The following is a 5,000-nucleotide window of genomic DNA, read 5'->3' as shown; positions in this document are numbered from 1 at the left end:
TAATTTGCTTCTTTCAAAGCTGTCAGCGTATGGTGTAACTGAAGACGCCCTACAACTTTTATGTTCTTACTTGACTGATCGAAAGCAACATGTCAAGATAGACGGTAATTTGTCAGATTGGCAAATTATGAAGAGTGGAGTTCCTCAAGGTTCAATCTTGGGCCCCCCTCTCTTCAATATATATATGAATGATGCGAACTTTTCAGATATTTCGTGCTCCTTAAGATTTTATGCCGATGACACTATGGGGTACTCTTCCAGCCTTTGTCCATCCACCTTGCAGATAAACCTACAAAAAAACCTTGGTCTACTCGTCTCCTGGTTCCATAAGAACTTCCTGGCGATCAATCATAGTAAATCTCAATCTATCGTCTTTAACAGAGTAACTTTGCCAACGCCCTTTGTTATCAAAAGTAATGAACTGGATTACGTTTCACAGATCAAGCTCCTCGGAGTAATCATTGACAATTCACTCTCTTTTAAAGCACATATTAAAGAAATCTGCCCGAAAGTGAACATAAAAGTTTCAATTCTTCGTCGCATTCGTAAATTTATACCCTTAGATATTATGATTAAATTGTACAAAGCATTTATTCTGCATCATTTTGAATATGCATCACCTCTGTTCATAGTTCTAAGTAAAGGTCTGTCTGCGAAACTAGAGTCAACCAACGCATTCGCTTTTAAGGATTCTTCTTAATTAATATCACTCTAAATCGACTGCTTATGAAGAGTTACTTAACATCGCACATATTAAAAGCCTGGAACACCGACGCATAGAACAAGCACTAACACTCGTATACAAAAGTATTTATGGCCAGGCACTAAACTGCATTCAGGAAAAGTTTATCCTGCGTAGCAACGGTTACAGCCTACGGGGCCATCTTAACATTGTTATTCCAAGACCAACCTCATCTTATATGCAACATTCTTTCACGTACCAGGCTAGTAAACAATGGAACACTCTACCAGACAAAATAAGGATGTCAGAATCCCTTTCTACATTTCGGAAGAACTTACAAAACATACAATGTCTTCATCGTATTACTGCAGCTGTATTTTTTGTAAATAGACAGTCTAATTACCAATATTTTCTTTTATTGAATTATTGATTATTGTCATAGGTTATTATTCATTCAGTTGATTTAATTCTTATTTCTTATTTTTCACTCATTACTTGTACATGTAAGATTATCTTAATTATCACATTGTAATTTTTATGACACATTTGCATTTAAACGAGCTATCGCTCATATGCGATATGTGTTTAAATAAAATTACTTACTTATTACTTACTCCGAACTTCACAAATTGACTCGAAGGTGTGAAAATGTGAATTCTACATGCATGTAAATCGTTCCTCATTTTGAAGACAATAAGGCATCAAATCAAATGTTATTCACACAACAACAACGCTTACCTTTTAATTTGAGTTGTTGTGAGTATTTCCTTGCGTGGATCAGCATTTAAAGAGTAAAACTAACCAAAAAATCGTCACCACAAAAGCGTGATCGTAGATGAAACGTTTGAATATACCGCGAACTTGCAAGAGCTGGACTGGTTACCGCTGACTGCTGACCAAAACGAAAAAAGGACTCACTAGTTTCCAGTCCTATCGCTTACGTGTTGTCCAAGATGGCGGAGGAAATCTTCTTACGGATTCATTTTAAATGAGCAAGATTCGAAAGATACTGGAGTTCATTGAAAGGATTAAGTGCTGACTTGGAGTGTGTAATTTTCAAGAGTAATGCATCATGTTCCTTTTGGAATAAGGCCGATTATGAGACTCAGAGAGCAAGGTAATCCGTTGATTGATATTTCTCACAATCTATTGAATACATCGGAATAAAAGCTTTCTTTTTCATTTCTCCGTGTACAGAGTGATTTTATGTTCAAAGTTTGGAGCCTTTAAAGGACATTTTTTAAGCAAAATACATGTAGTACGAACAGTGAATTAACTCGAAAGATATCATATTCACATTAGCATGCTTTGAATAAGACCAAACCTTGTTTAATGTTATACATTGTATATGTATTGAAGGTTGAAGTTGAAGTAATTTTTTCAAGGCACTAGATGAAATCAAATCCTAAAAGGGCACTTAAACTTTGATTGTTGTCTCACTGGCACATTCAGTACTATTGCACAAAATTCTCAAGAATTTCAACTCACTCAAGTGACCCTCAAGTTGAATTATTGATTGGAATTCCTAGTGCACACTGCACAGTGCCCTTTTAGCTTTCATTTCCCAAAAGCTTCCAAGAGTTCCAACTCACTGAGTTTTGCTGATGGCATGATTTGGAAATCCTAGGAATTTGCTTAATTTCTGTGTTAAATAACATACAGTAGGAAATAGATGTAGGATATGTGGATTTTTATTCCTGTTTTTTTCTTTTAGTGAGTGCTATGTAAAGACTATTTTACCCGAAGGCATAGTAAATATATACAGCAGGCCTTTGCTTTTACATAGGAAATAGATACCAGTATGTAGAGTCTATGTAAATTTTTACTCGTAACTCCTGGTTTGTTTTAGTTGGTGCAGTACAGGTCCAAAACATAGGCAATAGATAGCAGTATATAAAGTCTATGCAAGGTTTTTTCATGTCTTTTGTTTAGTAAGTGCTATGTAAAAACTATTTTACCCCAAGACATGGTAAATATATAGCAAGCCTTTGCTTTAACATAGGAAATAGATAGCAGTATGTAAAGTATATGGAAATGTTACACTCCTGGTTGTTTATGTGGGTGCAATATGTAAAAACTATTTCATCCCAATACATAGCAAATGCATAGGAAGCCATAGGAAATAGATAGCAGTATGTAAAAGCAATGTAAACTTTTCCTCATTTGATGTGCTATGTGAAAACTTTGCTTTACAATCACATACCAAAAGCATAGTATGCATTTACTATGTAAGTGAAAAGTATACTTGGACTTCAGATAACATAGTCAATATATAGCTATTTAAAAACTATGTGAAGATTTTCAATGGTGTTTATATAGCTATTTGAGAGCTATGTGACCTTTAAATAGTATTGCAATAGTAATGGCATATGCTTTACACAGACTGAACCATGTAATGTAGCAAGTGACATAGTTATTACATAGTAAGGAGCAGGAAATAGCCTTTATATAGCTCTACATAGTTATGTGATAAACTTTACATAGCATTTACATATGTCTGGTTCTACAAGGGGGCCTTCTAACTAAATTGCTGTAAGACTGGTTAACATTTACAACTTGACATAAAATTTCTAGAGCCTAACATCAATGTTTTACACATTCACCTACTCATAACTGAGATTTTATGGTAATGATATCAAAGTGTATCATTGAAAAAATTGTATTGTCTTCAATATCAGTTGCACATTCAGACAGTTTTAGCAATGTAGACAGTAAATATACCTCATGTTGAAAACCACGTACATCACATGGCTTACATGTAGATGTATACACGAAGTATACGTTACTCTTGATGTTAAGTTACATTTTGGTATTTGGGACAATCATTGTATACAAAAATTATACACTACAGTCTTAATGCAGCTGTAATGTATACATGAAGTATACATCACAGAGTTAATGAGGGTGTGTAGTATACACACAGTATACATCATAGCCCTGATGCAATGGTGATATATACAAATAGTATACATCAGTCTTAAATGAAATTTTGCTTGATGTATATGATGTACATGTATACTATAATATGTACACCACAACAGTGAGGTACAAACGATGTATACTCTTTGTATACAAATATTATACTAAGCATGCTTCAATTTTGATAAGGGTAGGCTTTTTTGCATTGCTAGTCAGAGAGTTGAAGAGAATAGAACCATTTCAAAACTTTATGGTGCTGGCCACCCTACAGAAAGCCTTTGGCAGTGAGGAAAGGATGACATTATTTGGGGGATAAGATGGGAAATGAACATTCTCAGGATAATATACAATGTATATATAATATTGTTACATCCAATCTGTCAAATTTGATGGTTCAAAATAAGTACTGACCTCCGCTCATCTGGAAAAATGGAATATAAACTGCATTAAGGATGACTAGTCTTAACCTCGTGAAGAACTTTTGGCTTTTGCAGTTTTTATTTTGCTTGATACATAATTTCATCGACCTTTTGGTGTGCATCTCTCTGCTCTCCCAAAGGAATTTGACAACGTTACTTAAACAATCATGTGAATTCAACAGTTTTAAGTGGGGATGTTCAAATGCTGTGCCCAGAGACCAACGATTATAACTAACAGCTTTTCGTTATTGTTGACAATGAGGTTCTTCTGGAAGTAAGTTCATACAAACAGAGTCTTTCTGCTCTGTTTGGGATACATTACATGGTTAACCTAGAGTATCCAAGAAAGCCAACACGTCTGCACTGAGTTTCTTGAGATTATGTACTTAGCATTCTTCAAAAAAAAATGCCCTGTATAGAAAAGGTGTCTCTACTCTTTTAGCTTAAAGTTCATAGCCTCTTATTACATGTATTAACAGTTGTACCACCACGGGAGCTTGAACTAACCTAGATGCAGGGGTTTTATTAGAAGGTGGGACCTGGGTACTAGCACGCGTCTACACTGAGTACAGTATCCGCCATTGCTCAAAGGAGGTCTCAAGATCAAAAGCCAGACTATATATAGGGGTGCCCGCTCACTCTGTCACAAGGTCCCTGCTACTTTAAAACTTATTGGAAACCCTGACACGTAAACACACCTGAGTCCATTTCTTGATTTGTCGCACAACAGGCGAGAAATAGTACAGAACATGACCATGTCAGGCAAGGGTCAGGCAATTAACTCATGCCATGTCAAACCATGTTATGTTATGTAGTAATTTGTACTATTACTAATGTGGTCAATTAAATTGTCATACTGGAAAGTTTTCACAGGGCTGCCATAAAGGTCATTCACCTGTACCAGCTGTTAACCCTGAGCTCACATTGTGAAGGAAATGAAAACTAGAATCAGTTTTTGATATATTGCAGGTGAAAATTTA

At 35.4% G+C, this 5,000-nt stretch overlaps 1 long non-coding RNA gene across 1 annotated transcript; it reads left to right on the top strand.

Annotated features, from left to right (window-relative positions):
- Nucleotides 1-1,645: 1,645 nt before the first annotated feature.
- Nucleotides 1,646-2,828, top strand: LOC138006161 (uncharacterized). The gene is made up of 2 exons (XR_011123858.1): nt 1,646-1,799; nt 2,397-2,828. It is a non-coding gene; the product is annotated as an uncharacterized lncRNA (long non-coding RNA).
- Nucleotides 2,829-5,000: the final 2,172 nt, after the last annotated feature.

The sequence above is a fragment of the Montipora foliosa genome, chromosome 6, assembly GCF_036669935.1.
Source record: "Montipora foliosa isolate CH-2021 chromosome 6, ASM3666993v2, whole genome shotgun sequence".
Classification (NCBI taxonomy): domain Eukaryota; kingdom Metazoa; phylum Cnidaria; class Anthozoa; order Scleractinia; family Acroporidae; genus Montipora; species Montipora foliosa.
This window is presented reverse-complemented; position numbering and strand designations above follow the sequence as displayed.